Here is a 16451-nt window from a genome sequence, read left to right as displayed (position 1 = left end):
TTCCTCGAACACTTACTGTACCGTTCAAACCTAAGAAATAATGACAGTAGGATCCACGAGAGACTCGTCCCAGATGTAGTTGCTCTGGCGGGGGTGTAACTCAGTGGTAGAGTGTCTGCTTCGCATGCAGAAAGTCCTGGGTTCAAATCCCAGCTCCTCCAATTTTTGTTTCCCCGTGCAGCAGTACACGAAAACTTTTGCCTATCACCATATTCTATAAAATTCAGTGTACAAGATTCTTCCCCCAAGCAAGTGGATTTCGTACAGTTCGACCGCATGGCGGGAGGACGATGACCTGCAAGAGCCTGGGCTGCGATCCCCCCATTGAAATGTTGCTCCAAAGCCTTCGGTATGGCGTGCGGAGTGCATCTGAAACATGTTATTTGCAACTCACCGCGACAACCGTCATTTGTTTTTTCGAGATACTGAAAAATGAAGGGGGCACCCGGGATTGAACCGGGGACCTCTCGATCTGCAGTCGAATGCTCTACGACTGAGCTATACCCCCTTTCACGATCTTTCTATTCCCATAACTTAAGGAAAAATATTATACTCTGCCTGGCTAAAGACGTCTAATCGAGCAAAATATTGCGTAATCATTATCTCTCAGTTATATATTAGCGTTAAACGATATAAATATCAAAAATACTAGACAGTTCGCGCCTGGAGAAAGTGTGAGTCGGCGCCTACACTTTAATGTCAGAACGCGAAAATTGCACTAGTAGCTTTTTTCAAGCAAGTTCTGTTCGTCCGTTCTCTGTAATCGTTTGGTATCTGATTAAACTGACATACTCGCCTATGGCTTTCGTAAACGAAAATTTCACTGTGACCCCGACGTGATTTGAACACGCAACCTTCTGATCTGGAGTCAGACGCGCTACCGTTGCGCCACGGAGTCGACGCTGCTGAGGTCTTGTCATGAATAGGTTCCTCGAACACTTACTGTACCGTTCAAACCTAAGAAATAATGACAGTAGGATCCACGAGAGACTCGTCCCAGATGTAGTTGCTCTGGCGGGGGTGTAACTCAGTGGTAGAGTGTCTGCTTCGCATGCAGAAAGTCCTGGGTTCAAATCCCAGCTCCTCCAATTTTTGTTTCCCCGTGCAGCAGTACACGAAAACTTTTGCCTATCACCATATTCTATAAAATTCAGTGTACAAGATTCTTCCCCCAAGCAAGTGGATTTCGTACAGTTCGACCGCATGGCGGGAGGACGATGACCTGCAAGAGCCTGGGCTGCGATCCCCCCATTGAAATGTTGCTCCAAAGCCTTCGGTATGGCGTGCGGAGTGCATCTGAAACATGTTATTTGCAACTCACCGCGACAACCGTCATTTGTTTTTTCGAGATACTGAAAAATGAAGGGGGCACCCGGGATTGAACCGGGGACCTCTCGATCTGCAGTCGAATGCTCTACGACTGAGCTATACCCCCTTTCACGATCTTTCTATTCCCATAACTTAAGGAAAAATGTTATACTCTGCCTGGCTAAAGACGTCTAATCGAGCAAAATATTGCGTAATCATTATCTCTCAGTTATATATTAGCGTTAAACGATATAAATATCAAAAATACTAGACAGTTCGCGCCTGGAGAAAGTGTGAGTCGGCGCCTACACTTTAATGTCAGAACGCGAAAATTGCACTAGTAGCTTTTTTCAAGCAAGTTCTGTTCGTCCGTTCTCTGTAATCGTTTGGTATCTGATTAAACTGACATACTCGCCTATGGCTTTCGTAAACGAAAATTTCACTGTGACCCCGACGTGATTTGAACACGCAACCTTCTGATCTGGAGTCAGACGCGCTACCGTTGCGCCACGGAGTCGACGCTGCTGAGGTCTTGTCATGAATAGGTTCCTCGAACACTTACTGTACCGTTCAAACCTAAGAAATAATGACAGTAGGATCCACGAGAGACTCGTCCCAGATGTAGTTGCTCTGGCGGGGGTGTAACTCAGTGGTAGAGTGTCTGCTTCGCATGCAGAAAGTCCTGGGTTCAAATCCCAGCTCCTCCAATTTTTGTTTCTCCGTGCAGCAGTACACGAAAACTTTTGCCTATCACCATATTCTATAAAATTCAGTGTACAAGATTCTTCCCCCAAGCAAGTGGATTTCGTACAGTTCGACCGCATGGCGGGAGGACGATGACCTGCAAGAGCCTGGGCTGCGATCCCCCCATTGAAATGTTGCTCCAAAGCCTTCGGTATGGCGTGCGGAGTGCATCTGAAACATGTTATTTGCAACTCACCGCGACAACCGTCATTTGTTTTTTCGAGATACTGAAAAATGAAGGGGGCACCCGGGATTGAACCGGGGACCTCTCGATCTGCAGTCGAATGCTCTACGACTGAGCTATACCCCCTTTCACGATCTTTCTATTCCCATAACTTAAGGAAAAATATTATACTCTGCCTGGCTAAAGACGTCTAATCGAGCAAAATATTGCGTAATCATTATCTCTCAGTTATATATTAGCGTTAAACGATATAAATATCAAAAATACTAGACAGTTCGCGCCTGGAGAAAGTGTGAGTCGGCGCCTACACTTTAATGTCAGAACGCGAAAATTGCACTAGTAGCTTTTTTCAAGCAAGTTCTGTTCGTCCGTTCTCTGTAATCGTTTGGTATCTGATTAAACTGACATACTCGCCTATGGCTTTCGTAAACGAAAATTTCACTGTGACCCCGACGTGATTTGAACACGCAACCTTCTGATCTGGAGTCAGACGCGCTACCGTTGCGCCACGGAGTCGACGCTGCTGAGGTCTTGTCATGAATAGGTTCCTCGAACACTTACTGTACCGTTCAAACCTAAGAAATAATGACAGTAGGATCCACGAGAGACTCGTCCCAGATGTAGTTGCTCTGGCGGGGGTGTAACTCAGTGGTAGAGTGTCTGCTTCGCATGCAGAAAGTCCTGGGTTCAAATCCCAGCTCCTCCAATTTTTGTTTCTCCGTGCAGCAGTACACGAAAACTTTTGCCTATCACCATATTCTATAAAATTCAGTGTACAAGATTCTTCCCCCAAGCAAGTGGTTTTCGTACAGTTCGACCGCATGGCGGGAGGACGATGACCTGCAAGAGCCTGGGCTGCGATCCCCCCATTGAAATGTTGCTCCAAAGCCTTCGGTATGGCGTGCGGAGTGCATCTGAAACATGTTATTTGCAACTCACCGCGACAACCGTCATTTGTTTTTTCGAGATACTGAAAAATGAAGGGGGCACCCGGGATTGAACCGGGGACCTCTCGATCTGCAGTCGAATGCTCTACGACTGAGCTATACCCCCTTTCACGATCTTTCTATTCCCATAACTTAAGGAAAAATATTATACTCTGCCTGGCTAAAGACGTCTAATCGAGCAAAATATTGCGTAATCATTATCTCTCAGTTATATATTAGCGTTAAACGATATAAATATCAAAAATACTAGACAGTTCGCGCCTGGAGAAAGTGTGAGTCGGCGCCTACACTTTAATGTCAGAACGCGAAAATTGCACTAGTAGCTTTTTTCAAGCAAGTTCTGTTCGTCCGTTCTCTGTAATCGTTTGGTATCTGATTAAACTGACATACTCGCCTATGGCTTTCGTAAACGAAAATTTCACTGTGACCCCGACGTGATTTGAACACGCAACCTTCTGATCTGGAGTCAGACGCGCTACCGTTGCGCCACGGAGTCGACGCTGCTGAGGTCTTGTCATGAATAGGTTCCTCGAACACTTACTGTACCGTTCAAACCTAAGAAATAATGACAGTAGGATCCACGAGAGACTCGTCCCAGATGTAGTTGCTCTGGCGGGGGTGTAACTCAGTGGTAGAGTGTCTGCTTCGCATGCAGAAAGTCCTGGGTTCAAATCCCAGCTCCTCCAATTTTTGTTTCTCCGTGCAGCAGTACACGAAAACTTTTGCCTATCACCATATTCTATAAAATTCAGTGTACAAGATTCTTCCCCCAAGCAAGTGGATTTCGTACAGTTCGACCGCATGGCGGGAGGACGATGACCTGCAAGAGCCTGGGCTGCGATCCCCCCATTGAAATGTTGCTCCAAAGCCTTCGGTATGGCGTGCGGAGTGCATCTGAAACATGTTATTTGCAACTCACCGCGACAACCGTCATTTGTTTTTTCGAGATACTGAAAAATGAAGGGGGCACCCGGGATTGAACCGGGGACCTCTCGATCTGCAGTCGAATGCTCTACGACTGAGCTATACCCCCTTTCACGATCTTTCTATTCCCATAACTTAAGGAAAAATATTATACTCTGCCTGGCTAAAGACGTCTAATCGAGCAAAATATTGCGTAATCATTATCTCTCAGTTATATATTAGCGTTAAACGATATAAATATCAAAAATACTAGACAGTTCGCGCCTGGAGAAAGTGTGAGTCGGCGCCTACACTTTAATGTCAGAACGCGAAAATTGCACTAGTAGCTTTTTTCAAGCAAGTTCTGTTCGTCCGTTCTCTGTAATCGTTTGGTATCTGATTAAACTGACATACTCGCCTATGGCTTTCGTAAACGAAAATTTCACTGTGACCCCGACGTGATTTGAACACGCAACCTTCTGATCTGGAGTCAGACGCGCTACCGTTGCGCCACGGAGTCGACGCTGCTGAGGTCTTGTCATGAATAGGTTCCTCGAACACTTACTGTACCGTTCAAACCTAAGAAATAATGACAGTAGGATCCACGAGAGACTCGTCCCAGATGTAGTTGCTCTGGCGGGGGTGTAACTCAGTGGTAGAGTGTCTGCTTCGCATGCAGAAAGTCCTGGGTTCAAATCCCAGCTCCTCCAATTTTTGTTTCTCCGTGCAGCAGTACACGAAAACTTTTGCCTATCACCATATTCTATAAAATTCAGTGTACAAGATTCTTCCCCCAAGCAAGTGGATTTCGTACAGTTCGACCGCATGGCGGGAGGACGATGACCTGCAAGAGCCTGGGCTGCGATCCCCCCATTGAAATGTTGCTCCAAAGCCTTCGGTATGGCGTGCGGAGTGCATCTGAAACATGTTATTTGCAACTCACCGCGACAACCGTCATTTGTTTTTTCGAGATACTGAAAAATTAAGGGGGCACCCGGGATTGAACCGGGGACCTCTCGATCTGCAGTCGAAAGCTCTACGACTGAGCTATACCCCCTTTCACGATCTTTCTATTCCCATAACTTAAGGAAAAATATTATACTCTGCCTGGCTAAAGACGTCTAATCGAGCAAAATATTGCGTAATCATTATCTCTCAGTTATATATTAGCGTTAAACGATATAAATATCAAAAATACTAGACAGTTCGCGCCTGGAGAAAGTGTGAGTCGGCGCCTACACTTTAATGTCAGAACGCGAAAATTGCACTAGTAGCTTTTTTCAAGCAAGTTCTGTTCGTCCGTTCTCTGTAATCGTTTGGTATCTGATTAAACTGACATACTCGCCTATGGCTTTCGTAAACGAAAATTTCACTGTGACCCCGACGTGATTTGAACACGCAACCTTCTGATCTGGAGTCAGACGCGCTACCGTTGCGCCACGGAGTCGACGCTGCTGAGGTCTTGTCATGAATAGGTTCCTCGAACACTTACTGTACCGTTCAAACCTAAGAAATAATGACAGTAGGATCCACGAGAGACTCGTCCCAGATGTAGTTGCTCTGGCGGGGGTGTAACTCAGTGGTAGAGTGTCTGCTTCGCATGCAGAAAGTCCTGGGTTCAAATCCCAGCTCCTCCAATTTTTGTTTCTCCGTGCAGCAGTACACGAAAACTTTTGCCTATCACCATATTCTATAAAATTCAGTGTACAAGATTCTTCCCCCAAGCAAGTGGATTTCGTACAGTTCGACCGCATGGCGGGAGGACGATGACCTGCAAGAGCCTGGGCTGCGATCCCCCCATTGAAATGTTGCTCCAAAGCCTTCGGTATGGCGTGCGGAGTGCATCTGAAACATGTTATTTGCAACTCACCGCGACAACCGTCATTTGTTTTTTCGAGATACTGAAAAATGAAGGGGGCACCCGGGATTGAACCGGGGACCTCTCGATCTGCAGTCGAATGCTCTACGACTGAGCTATACCCCCTTTCACGATCTTTCTATTCCCATAACTTAAGGAAAAATATTATACTCTGCCTGGCTAAAGACGTCTAATCGAGCAAAATATTGCGTAATCATTATCTCTCAGTTATATATTAGCGTTAAACGATATAAATATCAAAAATACTAGACAGTTCGCGCCTGGAGAAAGTGTGAGTCGGCGCCTACACTTTAATGTCAGAACGCGAAAATTGCACTAGTAGCTTTTTTCAAGCAAGTTCTGTTCGTCCGTTCTCTGTAATCGTTTGGTATCTGATTAAACTGACATACTCGCCTATGGCTTTCGTAAACGAAAATTTCACTGTGACCCCGACGTGATTTGAACACGCAACCTTCTGATCTGGAGTCAGACGCGCTACCGTTGCGCCACGGAGTCGACGCTGCTGAGGTCTTGTCATGAATAGGTTCCTCGAACACTTACTGTACCGTTCAAACCTAAGAAATAATGACAGTAGGATCCACGAGAGACTCGTCCCAGATGTAGTTGCTCTGGCGGGGGTGTAACTCAGTGGTAGAGTGTCTGCTTCGCATGCAGAAAGTCCTGGGTTCAAATCCCAGCTCCTCCAATTTTTGTTTCTCCGTGCAGCAGTACACGAAAACTTTTGCCTATCACCATATTCTATAAAATTCAGTGTACAAGATTCTTCCCCCAAGCAAGTGGATTTCGTACAGTTCGACCGCATGGCGGGAGGACGATGACCTGCAAGAGCCTGGGCTGCGATCCCCCCATTGAAATGTTGCTCCAAAGCCTTCGGTATGGCGTGCGGAGTGCATCTGAAACATGTTATTTGCAACTCACCGCGACAACCGTCATTTGTTTTTTCGAGATACTGAAAAATGAAGGGGGCACCCGGGATTGAACCGGGGACCTCTCGATCTGCAGTCGAATGCTCTACGACTGAGCTATACCCCCTTTCACGATCTTTCTATTCCCATAACTTAAGGAAAAATATTATACTCTGCCTGGCTAAAGACGTCTAATCGAGCAAAATATTGCGTAATCATTATCTCTCAGTTATATATTAGCGTTAAACGATATAAATATCAAAAATACTAGACAGTTCGCGCCTGGAGAAAGTGTGAGTCGGCGCCTACACTTTAATGTCAGAACGCGAAAATTGCACTAGTAGCTTTTTTCAAGCAAGTTCTGTTCGTCCGTTCTCTGTAATCGTTTGGTATCTGATTAAACTGACATACTCGCCTATGGCTTTCGTAAACGAAAATTTCACTGTGACCCCGACGTGATTTGAACACGCAACCTTCTGATCTGGAGTCAGACGCGCTACCGTTGCGCCACGGAGTCGACGCTGCTGAGGTCTTGTCATGAATAGGTTCCTCGAACACTTACTGTACCGTTCAAACCTAAGAAATAATGACAGTAGGATCCACGAGAGACTCGTCCCAGATGTAGTTGCTCCGGCGGGGGTGTAACTCAGTGGTAGAGTGTCTGCTTCGCATGCAGAAAGTCCTGGGTTCAAATCCCAGCTCCTCCAATTTTTGTTTCTCCGTGCAGCAGTACACGAAAACTTTTGCCTATCACCATATTCTATAAAATTCAGTGTACAAGATTCTTCCCCCAAGCAAGTGGATTTCGTACAGTTCGACCGCATGGCGGGAGGACGATGACCTGCAAGAGCCTGGGCTGCGATCCCCCCATTGAAATGTTGCTCCAAAGCCTTCGGTATGGCGTGCGGAGTGCATCTGAAACATGTTATTTGCAACTCACCGCGACAACCGTCATTTGTTTTTTCGAGATACTGAAAAATGAAGGGGGCACCCGGGATTGAACCGGGGACCTCTCGATCTGCAGTCGAATGCTCTACGACTGAGCTATACCCCCTTTCACGATCTTTCTATTCCCATAACTTAAGGAAAAATATTATACTCTGCCTGGCTAAAGACGTCTAATCGAGCAAAATATTGCGTAATCATTATCTCTCAGTTATATATTAGCGTTAAACGATATAAATATCAAAAATACTAGACAGTTCGCGCCTGGAGAAAGTGTGAGTCGGCGCCTACACTTTAATGTCAGAACGCGAAAATTGCACTAGTAGCTTTTTTCAAGCAAGTTCTGTTCGTCCGTTCTCTGTAATCGTTTGGTATCTGATTAAACTGACATACTCGCCTATGGCTTTCGTAAACGAAAATTTCACTGTGACCCCGACGTGATTTGAACACGCAACCTTCTGATCTGGAGTCAGACGCGCTACCGTTGCGCCACGGAGTCGACGCTGCTGAGGTCTTGTCATGAATAGGTTCCTCGAACACTTACTGTACCGTTCAAACCTAAGAAATAATGACAGTAGGATCCACGAGAGACTCGTCCCAGATGTAGTTGCTCTGGCGGGGGTGTAACTCAGTGGTAGAGTGTCTGCTTCGCATGCAGAAAGTCCTGGGTTCAAATCCCAGCTCCTCCAATTTTTGTTTCTCCGTGCAGCAGTACACGAAAACTTTTGCCTATCACCATATTCTATAAAATTCAGTGTACAAGATTCTTCCCCCAAGCAAGTGGATTTCGTACAGTTCGACCGCATGGCGGGAGGACGATGACCTGCAAGAGCCTGGGCTGCGATCCCCCCATTGAAATGTTGCTCCAAAGCCTTCGGTATGGCGTGCGGAGTGCATCTGAAACATGTTATTTGCAACTCACCGCGACAACCGTCATTTGTTTTTTCGAGATACTGAAAAATGAAGGGGGCACCCGGGATTGAACCGGGGACCTCTCGATCTGCAGTCGAATGCTCTACGACTGAGCTATACCCCCTTTCACGATCTTTCTATTCCCATAACTTAAGGAAAAATATTATACTCTGCCTGGCTAAAGACGTCTAATCGAGCAAAATATTGCGTAATCATTATCTCTCAGTTATATATTAGCGTTAAACGATATAAATATCAAAAATACTAGACAGTTCGCGCCTGGAGAAAGTGTGAGTCGGCGCCTACACTTTAATGTCAGAACGCGAAAATTGCACTAGTAGCTTTTTTCAAGCAAGTTCTGTTCGTCCGTTCTCTGTAATCGTTTGGTATCTGATTAAACTGACATACTCGCCTATGGCTTTCGTAAACGAAAATTTCACTGTGACCCCGACGTGATTTGAACACGCAACCTTCTGATCTGGAGTCAGACGCGCTACCGTTGCGCCACGGAGTCGACGCTGCTGAGGTCTTGTCATGAATAGGTTCCTCGAACACTTACTGTACCGTTCAAACCTAAGAAATAATGACAGTAGGATCCACGAGAGACTCGTCCCAGATGTAGTTGCTCTGGCGGGGGTGTAACTCAGTGGTAGAGTGTCTGCTTCGCATGCAGAAAGTCCTGGGTTCAAATCCCAGCTCCTCCAATTTTTGTTTCTCCGTGCAGCAGTACACGAAAACTTTTGCCTATCACCATATTCTATAAAATTCAGTGTACAAGATTCTTCCCCCAAGCAAGTGGATTTCGTACAGTTCGACCGCATGGCGGGAGGACGATGACCTGCAAGAGCCTGGGCTGCGATCCCCCCATTGAAATGTTGCTCCAAAGCCTTCGGTATGGCGTGCGGAGTGCATCTGAAACATGTTATTTGCAACTCACCGCGACAACCGTCATTTGTTTTTTCGAGATACTGAAAAATGAAGGGGGCACCCGGGATTGAACCGGGGACCTCTCGATCTGCAGTCGAATGCTCTACGACTGAGCTATACCCCCTTTCACGATCTTTCTATTCCCATAACTTAAGGAAAAATATTATACTCTGCCTGGCTAAAGACGTCTAATCGAGCAAAATATTGCGTAATCATTATCTCTCAGTTATATATTAGCGTTAAACGATATAAATATCAAAAATACTAGACAGTTCGCGCCTGGAGAAAGTGTGAGTCGGCGCCTACACTTTAATGTCAGAACGCGAAAATTGCACTAGTAGCTTTTTTCAAGCAAGTTCTGTTCGTCCGTTCTCTGTAATCGTTTGGTATCTGATTAAACTGACATACTCGCCTATGGCTTTCGTAAACGAAAATTTCACTGTGACCCCGACGTGATTTGAACACGCAACCTTCTGATCTGGAGTCAGACGCGCTACCGTTGCGCCACGGAGTCGACGCTGCTGAGGTCTTGTCATGAATAGGTTCCTCGAACACTTACTGTACCGTTCAAACCTAAGAAATAATGACAGTAGGATCCACGAGAGACTCGTCCCAGATGTAGTTGCTCCGGCGGGGGTGTAACTCAGTGGTAGAGTGTCTGCTTCGCATGCAGAAAGTCCTGGGTTCAAATCCCAGCTCCTCCAATTTTTGTTTCTCCGTGCAGCAGTACACGAAAACTTTTGCCTATCACCATATTCTATAAAATTCAGTGTACAAGATTCTTCCCCCAAGCAAGTGGATTTCGTACAGTTCGACCGCATGGCGGGAGGACGATGACCTGCAAGAGCCTGGGCTGCGATCCCCCCATTGAAATGTTGCTCCAAAGCCTTCGGTATGGCGTGCGGAGTGCATCTGAAACATGTTATTTGCAACTCACCGCGACAACCGTCATTTGTTTTTTCGAGATACTGAAAAATGAAGGGGGCACCCGGGATTGAACCGGGGACCTCTCGATCTGCAGTCGAATGCTCTACGACTGAGCTATACCCCCTTTCACGATCTTTCTATTCCCATAACTTAAGGAAAAATATTATACTCTGCCTGGCTAAAGACGTCTAATCGAGCAAAATATTGCGTAATCATTATCTCTCAGTTATATATTAGCGTTAAACGATATAAATATCAAAAATACTAGACAGTTCGCGCCTGGAGAAAGTGTGAGTCGGCGCCTACACTTTAATGTCAGAACGCGAAAATTGCACTAGTAGCTTTTTTCAAGCAAGTTCTGTTCGTCCGTTCTCTGTAATCGTTTGGTATCTGATTAAACTGACATACTCGCCTATGGCTTTCGTAAACGAAAATTTCACTGTGACCCCGACGTGATTTGAACACGCAACCTTCTGATCTGGAGTCAGACGCGCTACCGTTGCGCCACGGAGTCGACGCTGCTGAGGTCTTGTCATGAATAGGTTCCTCGAACACTTACTGTACCGTTCAAACCTAAGAAATAATGACAGTAGGATACACGAGAGACTCGTCCCAGATGTAGTTGCTCTGGCGGGGGTGTAACTCAGTGGTAGAGTGTCTGCTTCGCATGCAGAAAGTCCTGGGTTCAAATCCCAGCTCCTCCAATTTTTGTTTCTCCGTGCAGCAGTACACGAAAACTTTTGCCTATCACCATATTCTATAAAATTCAGTGTACAAGATTCTTCCCCCAAGCAAGTGGATTTCGTACAGTTCGACCGCATGGCGGGAGGACGATGACCTGCAAGAGCCTGGGCTGCGATCCCCCCATTGAAATGTTGCTCCAAAGCCTTCGGTATGGCGTGCGGAGTGCATCTGAAACATGTTATTTGCAACTCACCGCGACAACCGTCATTTGTTTTTTCGAGATACTGAAAAATGAAGGGGGCACCCGGGATTGAACCGGGGACCTCTCGATCTGCAGTCGAATGCTCTACGACTGAGCTATACCCCCTTTCACGATCTTTCTATTCCCATAACTTAAGGAAAAATATTATACTCTGCCTGGCTAAAGACGTCTAATCGAGCAAAATATTGCGTAATCATTATCTCTCAGTTATATATTAGCGTTAAACGATATAAATATCAAAAATACTAGACAGTTCGCGCCTGGAGAAAGTGTGAGTCGGCGCCTACACTTTAATGTCAGAACGCGAAAATTGCACTAGTAGCTTTTTTCAAGCAAGTTCTGTTCGTCCGTTCTCTGTAATCGTTTGGTATCTGATTAAACTGACATACTCGCCTATGGCTTTCGTAAACGAAAATTTCACTGTGACCCCGACGTGATTTGAACACGCAACCTTCTGATCTGGAGTCAGACGCGCTACCGTTGCGCCACGGAGTCGACGCTGCTGAGGTCTTGTCATGAATAGGTTCCTCGAACACTTACTGTACCGTTCAAACCTAAGAAATAATGACAGTAGGATCCACGAGAGACTCGTCCCAGATGTAGTTGCTCTGGCGGGGGTGTAACTCAGTGGTAGAGTGTCTGCTTCGCATGCAGAAAGTCCTGGGTTCAAATCCCAGCTCCTCCAATTTTTGTTTCTCCGTGCAGCAGTACACGAAAACTTTTGCCTATCACCATATTCTATAAAATTCAGTGTACAAGATTCTTCCCCCAAGCAAGTGGATTTCGTACAGTTCGACCGCATGGCGGGAGGACGATGACCTGCAAGAGCCTGGGCTGCGATCCCCCCATTGAAATGTTGCTCCAAAGCCTTCGGTATGGCGTGCGGAGTGCATCTGAAACATGTTATTTGCAACTCACCGCGACAACCGTCATTTGTTTTTTCGAGATACTGAAAAATGAAGGGGGCACCCGGGATTGAACCGGGGACCTCTCGATCTGCAGTCGAATGCTCTACGACTGAGCTATACCCCCTTTCACGATCTTTCTATTCCCATAACTTAAGGAAAAATATTATACTCTGCCTGGCTAAAGACGTCTAATCGAGCAAAATATTGCGTAATCATTATCTCTCAGTTATATATTAGCGTTAAACGATATAAATATCAAAAATACTAGACAGTTCGCGCCTGGAGAAAGTGTGAGTCGGCGCCTACACTTTAATGTCAGAACGCGAAAATTGCACTAGTAGCTTTTTTCAAGCAAGTTCTGTTCGTCCGTTCTCTGTAATCGTTTGGTATCTGATTAAACTGACATACTCGCCTATGGCTTTCGTAAACGAAAATTTCACTGTGACCCCGACGTGATTTGAACACGCAACCTTCTGATCTGGAGTCAGACGCGCTACCGTTGCGCCACGGAGTCGACGCTGCTGAGGTCTTGTCATGAATAGGTTCCTCGAACACTTACTGTACCGTTCAAACCTAAGAAATAATGACAGTAGGATCCACGAGAGACTCGTCCCAGATGTAGTTGCTCTGGCGGGGGTGTAACTCAGTGGTAGAGTGTCTGCTTCGCATGCAGAAAGTCCTGGGTTCAAATCCCAGCTCCTCCAATTTTTGTTTCTCCGTGCAGCAGTACACGAAAACTTTTGCCTATCACCATATTCTATAAAATTCAGTGTACAAGATTCTTCCCCCAAGCAAGTGGATTTCGTACAGTTCGACCGCATGGCGGGAGGACGATGACCTGCAAGAGCCTGGGCTGCGATCCCCCCATTGAAATGTTGCTCCAAAGCCTTCGGTATGGCGTGCGGAGTGCATCTGAAACATGTTATTTGCAACTCACCGCGACAACCGTCATTTGTTTTTTCGAGATACTGAAAAATGAAGGGGGCACCCGGGATTGAACCGGGGACCTCTCGATCTGCAGTCGAATGCTCTACGACTGAGCTATACCCCCTTTCACGATCTTTCTATTCCCATAACTTAAGGAAAAATATTATACTCTGCCTGGCTAAAGACGTCTAATCGAGCAAAATATTGCGTAATCATTATCTCTCAGTTATATATTAGCGTTAAACGATATAAATATCAAAAATACTAGACAGTTCGCGCCTGGAGAAAGTGTGAGTCGGCGCCTACACTTTAATGTCAGAACGCGAAAATTGCACTAGTAGCTTTTTTCAAGCAAGTTCTGTTCGTCCGTTCTCTGTAATCGTTTGGTATCTGATTAAACTGACATACTCGCCTATGGCTTTCGTAAACGAAAATTTCACTGTGACCCCGACGTGATTTGAACACGCAACCTTCTGATCTGGAGTCAGACGCGCTACCGTTGCGCCACGGAGTCGACGCTGCTGAGGTCTTGTCATGAATAGGTTCCTCGAACACTTACTGTACCGTTCAAACCTAAGAAATAATGACAGTAGGATCCACGAGAGACTCGTCCCAGATGTAGTTGCTCTGGCGGGGGTGTAACTCAGTGGTAGAGTGTCTGCTTCGCATGCAGAAAGTCCTGGGTTCAAATCCCAGCTCCTCCAATTTTTGTTTCTCCGTGCAGCAGTACACGAAAACTTTTGCCTATCACCATATTCTATAAAATTCAGTGTACAAGATTCTTCCCCCAAGCAAGTGGATTTCGTACAGTTCGACCGCATGGCGGGAGGACGATGACCTGCAAGAGCCTGGGCTGCGATCCCCCCATTGAAATGTTGCTCCAAAGCCTTCGGTATGGCGTGCGGAGTGCATCTGAAACATGTTATTTGCAACTCACCGCGACAACCGTCATTTGTTTTTTCGAGATACTGAAAAATGAAGGGGGCACCCGGGATTGAACCGGGGACCTCTCGATCTGCAGTCGAATGCTCTACGACTGAGCTATACCCCCTTTCACGATCTTTCTATTCCCATAACTTAAGGAAAAATATTATACTCTGCCTGGCTAAAGACGTCTAATCGAGCAAAATATTGCGTAATCATTATCTCTCAGTTATATATTAGCGTTAAACGATATAAATATCAAAAATACTAGACAGTTCGCGCCTGGAGAAAGTGTGAGTCGGCGCCTACACTTTAATGTCAGAACGCGAAAATTGCACTAGTAGCTTTTTTCAAGCAAGTTCTGTTCGTCCGTTCTCTGTAATCGTTTGGTATCTGATTAAACTGACATACTCGCCTATGGCTTTCGTAAACGAAAATTTCACTGTGACCCCGACGTGATTTGAACACGCAACCTTCTGATCTGGAGTCAGACGCGCTACCGTTGCGCCACGGAGTCGACGCTGCTGAGGTCTTGTCATGAATAGGTTCCTCGAACACTTACTGTACCGTTCAAACCTAAGAAATAATGACAGTAGGATCCACGAGAGACTCGTCCCAGATGTAGTGGCTCTGGCGGGGGTGTAACTCAGTGGTAGAGTGTCTGCTTCGCATGCAGAAAGTCCTGGGTTCAAATCCCAGCTCCTCCAATTTTTGTTTCTCCGTGCAGCAGTACACGAAAACTTTTGCCTATCACCATATTCTATAAAATTCAGTGTACAAGATTCTTCCCCCAAGCAAGTGGATTTCGTACAGTTCGACCGCATGGCGGGAGGACGATGACCTGCAAGAGCCTGGGCTGCGATCCCCCCATTGAAATGTTGCTCCAAAGCCTTCGGTATGGCGTGCGGAGTGCATCTGAAACATGTTATTTGCAACTCACCGCGACAACCGTCATTTGTTTTTTCGAGATACTGAAAAATGAAGGGGGCACCCGGGATTGAACCGGGGACCTCTCGATCTGCAGTCGAATGCTCTACGACTGAGCTATACCCCCTTTCACGATCATTCTATTCCCATAACTTAAGGAAAAATATTATACTCTGCCTGGCTAAAGACGTCTAATCGAGCAAAATATTGCGTAATCATTATCTCTCAGTTATATATTAGCGTTAAACGATATAAATATCAAAAATACTAGACAGTTCGCGCCTGGAGAAAGTGTGAGTCGGCGCCTACACTTTAATGTCAGAACGCGAAAATTGCACTAGTAGCTTTTTTCAAGCAAGTTCTGTTCGTCCGTTCTCTGTAATCGTTTGGTATCTGATTAAACTGACATACTCGCCTATGGCTTTCGTAAACGAAAATTTCACTGTGACCCCGACGTGATTTGAACACGCAACCTTCTGATCTGGAGTCAGACGCGCTACCGTTGCGCCACGGAGTCGACGCTGCTGAGGTCTTGTCATGAATAGGTTCCTCGAACACTTACTGTACCGTTCAAACCTAAGAAATAATGACAGTAGGATCCACGAGAGACTCGTCCCAGATGTAGTTGCTCTGGCGGGGGTGTAACTCAGTGGTAGAGTGTCTGCTTCGCATGCAGAAAGTCCTGGGTTCAAATCCCAGCTCCTCCAATTTTTGTTTCTCCGTGCAGCAGTACACGAAAACTTTTGCCTATCACCATATTCTATAAAATTCAGTGTACAAGATTCTTCCCCCAAGCAAGTGGATTTCGTACAGTTCGACCGCATGGCGGGAGGACGATGACCTGCAAGAGCCTGGGCTGCGATCCCCCCATTGAAATGTTGCTCCAAAGCCTTCGGTATGGCGTGCGGAGTGCATCTGAAACATGTTATTTGCAACTCACCGCGACAACCGTCATTTGTTTTTTCGAGATACTGAAAAATGAAGGGGGCACCCGGGATTGAACCGGGGACCTCTCGATCTGCAGTCGAATGCTCTACGACTGAGCTATACCCCCTTTCACGATCTTTCTATTCCCATAACTTAAGGAAAAATATTATACTCTGCCTGGCTAAAGACGTCTAATCGAGCAAAATATTGCGTAATCATTATCTCTCAGTTATATATTAGCGTTAAACGATATAAATATCAAAAATACTAGACAGTTCGCGCCTGGAGAAAGTGTGAGTCGGCGCCTACAC

General features: G+C 46.0%; 53 non-coding genes across 53 annotated transcripts; 18 read left to right on the top strand and 35 right to left on the bottom strand.

The window, feature by feature from the left end:
- Window positions 1-89: 89 nt before the first annotated feature.
- On the top strand, window positions 90-161 carry Trnaa-cgc (transfer RNA alanine (anticodon CGC)). The gene has a single exon. It is a non-coding gene; the product is annotated as a tRNA-Ala (tRNA).
- Window positions 162-436: 275 nt separating this feature from the next.
- Window positions 437-508, bottom strand: Trnac-gca (transfer RNA cysteine (anticodon GCA)). The gene has a single exon. It is a non-coding gene; the product is annotated as a tRNA-Cys (tRNA).
- A 318-nt stretch (window positions 509-826) lies between these two features.
- Trnaw-cca (transfer RNA tryptophan (anticodon CCA)) lies at window positions 827-898 on the bottom strand. The gene has a single exon. It is a non-coding gene; the product is annotated as a tRNA-Trp (tRNA).
- Window positions 899-1016: 118 nt separating this feature from the next.
- Window positions 1017-1088, top strand: Trnaa-cgc (transfer RNA alanine (anticodon CGC)). The gene has a single exon. It is a non-coding gene; the product is annotated as a tRNA-Ala (tRNA).
- Window positions 1089-1363: 275 nt separating this feature from the next.
- On the bottom strand, window positions 1364-1435 carry Trnac-gca (transfer RNA cysteine (anticodon GCA)). The gene has a single exon. It is a non-coding gene; the product is annotated as a tRNA-Cys (tRNA).
- A 318-nt stretch (window positions 1436-1753) lies between these two features.
- Window positions 1754-1825, bottom strand: Trnaw-cca (transfer RNA tryptophan (anticodon CCA)). The gene has a single exon. It is a non-coding gene; the product is annotated as a tRNA-Trp (tRNA).
- Window positions 1826-1943: 118 nt separating this feature from the next.
- On the top strand, window positions 1944-2015 carry Trnaa-cgc (transfer RNA alanine (anticodon CGC)). Its single transcript has one exon. It is a non-coding gene; the product is annotated as a tRNA-Ala (tRNA).
- Window positions 2016-2290: 275 nt separating this feature from the next.
- On the bottom strand, window positions 2291-2362 carry Trnac-gca (transfer RNA cysteine (anticodon GCA)). Its single transcript has one exon. It is a non-coding gene; the product is annotated as a tRNA-Cys (tRNA).
- A 318-nt stretch (window positions 2363-2680) lies between these two features.
- Trnaw-cca (transfer RNA tryptophan (anticodon CCA)) lies at window positions 2681-2752 on the bottom strand. Its single transcript has one exon. It is a non-coding gene; the product is annotated as a tRNA-Trp (tRNA).
- Window positions 2753-2870: 118 nt separating this feature from the next.
- Trnaa-cgc (transfer RNA alanine (anticodon CGC)) lies at window positions 2871-2942 on the top strand. The gene has a single exon. It is a non-coding gene; the product is annotated as a tRNA-Ala (tRNA).
- A 275-nt stretch (window positions 2943-3217) lies between these two features.
- Trnac-gca (transfer RNA cysteine (anticodon GCA)) lies at window positions 3218-3289 on the bottom strand. The gene has a single exon. It is a non-coding gene; the product is annotated as a tRNA-Cys (tRNA).
- Window positions 3290-3607: 318 nt separating this feature from the next.
- Window positions 3608-3679, bottom strand: Trnaw-cca (transfer RNA tryptophan (anticodon CCA)). Its single transcript has one exon. It is a non-coding gene; the product is annotated as a tRNA-Trp (tRNA).
- A 118-nt stretch (window positions 3680-3797) lies between these two features.
- Window positions 3798-3869, top strand: Trnaa-cgc (transfer RNA alanine (anticodon CGC)). Its single transcript has one exon. It is a non-coding gene; the product is annotated as a tRNA-Ala (tRNA).
- A 275-nt stretch (window positions 3870-4144) lies between these two features.
- On the bottom strand, window positions 4145-4216 carry Trnac-gca (transfer RNA cysteine (anticodon GCA)). Its single transcript has one exon. It is a non-coding gene; the product is annotated as a tRNA-Cys (tRNA).
- A 318-nt stretch (window positions 4217-4534) lies between these two features.
- On the bottom strand, window positions 4535-4606 carry Trnaw-cca (transfer RNA tryptophan (anticodon CCA)). The gene has a single exon. It is a non-coding gene; the product is annotated as a tRNA-Trp (tRNA).
- A 118-nt stretch (window positions 4607-4724) lies between these two features.
- On the top strand, window positions 4725-4796 carry Trnaa-cgc (transfer RNA alanine (anticodon CGC)). The gene has a single exon. It is a non-coding gene; the product is annotated as a tRNA-Ala (tRNA).
- Window positions 4797-5071: 275 nt separating this feature from the next.
- Window positions 5072-5143, bottom strand: Trnac-gca (transfer RNA cysteine (anticodon GCA)). The gene has a single exon. It is a non-coding gene; the product is annotated as a tRNA-Cys (tRNA).
- Window positions 5144-5461: 318 nt separating this feature from the next.
- Window positions 5462-5533, bottom strand: Trnaw-cca (transfer RNA tryptophan (anticodon CCA)). The gene has a single exon. It is a non-coding gene; the product is annotated as a tRNA-Trp (tRNA).
- Window positions 5534-5651: 118 nt separating this feature from the next.
- Window positions 5652-5723, top strand: Trnaa-cgc (transfer RNA alanine (anticodon CGC)). Its single transcript has one exon. It is a non-coding gene; the product is annotated as a tRNA-Ala (tRNA).
- A 275-nt stretch (window positions 5724-5998) lies between these two features.
- Trnac-gca (transfer RNA cysteine (anticodon GCA)) lies at window positions 5999-6070 on the bottom strand. The gene has a single exon. It is a non-coding gene; the product is annotated as a tRNA-Cys (tRNA).
- Window positions 6071-6388: 318 nt separating this feature from the next.
- Window positions 6389-6460, bottom strand: Trnaw-cca (transfer RNA tryptophan (anticodon CCA)). Its single transcript has one exon. It is a non-coding gene; the product is annotated as a tRNA-Trp (tRNA).
- Window positions 6461-6578: 118 nt separating this feature from the next.
- On the top strand, window positions 6579-6650 carry Trnaa-cgc (transfer RNA alanine (anticodon CGC)). The gene has a single exon. It is a non-coding gene; the product is annotated as a tRNA-Ala (tRNA).
- Window positions 6651-6925: 275 nt separating this feature from the next.
- Window positions 6926-6997, bottom strand: Trnac-gca (transfer RNA cysteine (anticodon GCA)). Its single transcript has one exon. It is a non-coding gene; the product is annotated as a tRNA-Cys (tRNA).
- A 318-nt stretch (window positions 6998-7315) lies between these two features.
- Window positions 7316-7387, bottom strand: Trnaw-cca (transfer RNA tryptophan (anticodon CCA)). Its single transcript has one exon. It is a non-coding gene; the product is annotated as a tRNA-Trp (tRNA).
- Window positions 7388-7505: 118 nt separating this feature from the next.
- Trnaa-cgc (transfer RNA alanine (anticodon CGC)) lies at window positions 7506-7577 on the top strand. The gene has a single exon. It is a non-coding gene; the product is annotated as a tRNA-Ala (tRNA).
- Window positions 7578-7852: 275 nt separating this feature from the next.
- Trnac-gca (transfer RNA cysteine (anticodon GCA)) lies at window positions 7853-7924 on the bottom strand. Its single transcript has one exon. It is a non-coding gene; the product is annotated as a tRNA-Cys (tRNA).
- Window positions 7925-8242: 318 nt separating this feature from the next.
- On the bottom strand, window positions 8243-8314 carry Trnaw-cca (transfer RNA tryptophan (anticodon CCA)). The gene has a single exon. It is a non-coding gene; the product is annotated as a tRNA-Trp (tRNA).
- Window positions 8315-8432: 118 nt separating this feature from the next.
- On the top strand, window positions 8433-8504 carry Trnaa-cgc (transfer RNA alanine (anticodon CGC)). The gene has a single exon. It is a non-coding gene; the product is annotated as a tRNA-Ala (tRNA).
- A 275-nt stretch (window positions 8505-8779) lies between these two features.
- Trnac-gca (transfer RNA cysteine (anticodon GCA)) lies at window positions 8780-8851 on the bottom strand. Its single transcript has one exon. It is a non-coding gene; the product is annotated as a tRNA-Cys (tRNA).
- A 318-nt stretch (window positions 8852-9169) lies between these two features.
- Window positions 9170-9241, bottom strand: Trnaw-cca (transfer RNA tryptophan (anticodon CCA)). The gene has a single exon. It is a non-coding gene; the product is annotated as a tRNA-Trp (tRNA).
- A 118-nt stretch (window positions 9242-9359) lies between these two features.
- On the top strand, window positions 9360-9431 carry Trnaa-cgc (transfer RNA alanine (anticodon CGC)). The gene has a single exon. It is a non-coding gene; the product is annotated as a tRNA-Ala (tRNA).
- A 275-nt stretch (window positions 9432-9706) lies between these two features.
- On the bottom strand, window positions 9707-9778 carry Trnac-gca (transfer RNA cysteine (anticodon GCA)). The gene has a single exon. It is a non-coding gene; the product is annotated as a tRNA-Cys (tRNA).
- A 318-nt stretch (window positions 9779-10096) lies between these two features.
- On the bottom strand, window positions 10097-10168 carry Trnaw-cca (transfer RNA tryptophan (anticodon CCA)). The gene has a single exon. It is a non-coding gene; the product is annotated as a tRNA-Trp (tRNA).
- A 118-nt stretch (window positions 10169-10286) lies between these two features.
- Window positions 10287-10358, top strand: Trnaa-cgc (transfer RNA alanine (anticodon CGC)). The gene has a single exon. It is a non-coding gene; the product is annotated as a tRNA-Ala (tRNA).
- Window positions 10359-10633: 275 nt separating this feature from the next.
- Trnac-gca (transfer RNA cysteine (anticodon GCA)) lies at window positions 10634-10705 on the bottom strand. Its single transcript has one exon. It is a non-coding gene; the product is annotated as a tRNA-Cys (tRNA).
- A 318-nt stretch (window positions 10706-11023) lies between these two features.
- Trnaw-cca (transfer RNA tryptophan (anticodon CCA)) lies at window positions 11024-11095 on the bottom strand. Its single transcript has one exon. It is a non-coding gene; the product is annotated as a tRNA-Trp (tRNA).
- A 118-nt stretch (window positions 11096-11213) lies between these two features.
- Window positions 11214-11285, top strand: Trnaa-cgc (transfer RNA alanine (anticodon CGC)). The gene has a single exon. It is a non-coding gene; the product is annotated as a tRNA-Ala (tRNA).
- A 275-nt stretch (window positions 11286-11560) lies between these two features.
- Window positions 11561-11632, bottom strand: Trnac-gca (transfer RNA cysteine (anticodon GCA)). The gene has a single exon. It is a non-coding gene; the product is annotated as a tRNA-Cys (tRNA).
- A 318-nt stretch (window positions 11633-11950) lies between these two features.
- Window positions 11951-12022, bottom strand: Trnaw-cca (transfer RNA tryptophan (anticodon CCA)). Its single transcript has one exon. It is a non-coding gene; the product is annotated as a tRNA-Trp (tRNA).
- Window positions 12023-12140: 118 nt separating this feature from the next.
- Trnaa-cgc (transfer RNA alanine (anticodon CGC)) lies at window positions 12141-12212 on the top strand. The gene has a single exon. It is a non-coding gene; the product is annotated as a tRNA-Ala (tRNA).
- Window positions 12213-12487: 275 nt separating this feature from the next.
- On the bottom strand, window positions 12488-12559 carry Trnac-gca (transfer RNA cysteine (anticodon GCA)). Its single transcript has one exon. It is a non-coding gene; the product is annotated as a tRNA-Cys (tRNA).
- A 318-nt stretch (window positions 12560-12877) lies between these two features.
- On the bottom strand, window positions 12878-12949 carry Trnaw-cca (transfer RNA tryptophan (anticodon CCA)). Its single transcript has one exon. It is a non-coding gene; the product is annotated as a tRNA-Trp (tRNA).
- A 118-nt stretch (window positions 12950-13067) lies between these two features.
- Window positions 13068-13139, top strand: Trnaa-cgc (transfer RNA alanine (anticodon CGC)). The gene has a single exon. It is a non-coding gene; the product is annotated as a tRNA-Ala (tRNA).
- A 275-nt stretch (window positions 13140-13414) lies between these two features.
- Trnac-gca (transfer RNA cysteine (anticodon GCA)) lies at window positions 13415-13486 on the bottom strand. Its single transcript has one exon. It is a non-coding gene; the product is annotated as a tRNA-Cys (tRNA).
- Window positions 13487-13804: 318 nt separating this feature from the next.
- Trnaw-cca (transfer RNA tryptophan (anticodon CCA)) lies at window positions 13805-13876 on the bottom strand. Its single transcript has one exon. It is a non-coding gene; the product is annotated as a tRNA-Trp (tRNA).
- Window positions 13877-13994: 118 nt separating this feature from the next.
- On the top strand, window positions 13995-14066 carry Trnaa-cgc (transfer RNA alanine (anticodon CGC)). Its single transcript has one exon. It is a non-coding gene; the product is annotated as a tRNA-Ala (tRNA).
- Window positions 14067-14341: 275 nt separating this feature from the next.
- On the bottom strand, window positions 14342-14413 carry Trnac-gca (transfer RNA cysteine (anticodon GCA)). The gene has a single exon. It is a non-coding gene; the product is annotated as a tRNA-Cys (tRNA).
- A 318-nt stretch (window positions 14414-14731) lies between these two features.
- Trnaw-cca (transfer RNA tryptophan (anticodon CCA)) lies at window positions 14732-14803 on the bottom strand. The gene has a single exon. It is a non-coding gene; the product is annotated as a tRNA-Trp (tRNA).
- A 118-nt stretch (window positions 14804-14921) lies between these two features.
- Trnaa-cgc (transfer RNA alanine (anticodon CGC)) lies at window positions 14922-14993 on the top strand. Its single transcript has one exon. It is a non-coding gene; the product is annotated as a tRNA-Ala (tRNA).
- Window positions 14994-15268: 275 nt separating this feature from the next.
- Window positions 15269-15340, bottom strand: Trnac-gca (transfer RNA cysteine (anticodon GCA)). Its single transcript has one exon. It is a non-coding gene; the product is annotated as a tRNA-Cys (tRNA).
- A 318-nt stretch (window positions 15341-15658) lies between these two features.
- On the bottom strand, window positions 15659-15730 carry Trnaw-cca (transfer RNA tryptophan (anticodon CCA)). The gene has a single exon. It is a non-coding gene; the product is annotated as a tRNA-Trp (tRNA).
- A 118-nt stretch (window positions 15731-15848) lies between these two features.
- Trnaa-cgc (transfer RNA alanine (anticodon CGC)) lies at window positions 15849-15920 on the top strand. Its single transcript has one exon. It is a non-coding gene; the product is annotated as a tRNA-Ala (tRNA).
- Window positions 15921-16195: 275 nt separating this feature from the next.
- Window positions 16196-16267, bottom strand: Trnac-gca (transfer RNA cysteine (anticodon GCA)). The gene has a single exon. It is a non-coding gene; the product is annotated as a tRNA-Cys (tRNA).
- Window positions 16268-16451: the final 184 nt, after the last annotated feature.

The sequence above is a fragment of the Schistocerca nitens genome, chromosome 4 (genome assembly GCF_023898315.1).
Source record: "Schistocerca nitens isolate TAMUIC-IGC-003100 chromosome 4, iqSchNite1.1, whole genome shotgun sequence".
NCBI classification, from domain to species: Eukaryota; Metazoa; Arthropoda; class Insecta; order Orthoptera; family Acrididae; genus Schistocerca; species Schistocerca nitens.
The sequence above is the reverse complement of the archived record's forward strand: the minus strand, read 5'-3'. Positions and strand labels throughout refer to the sequence as shown.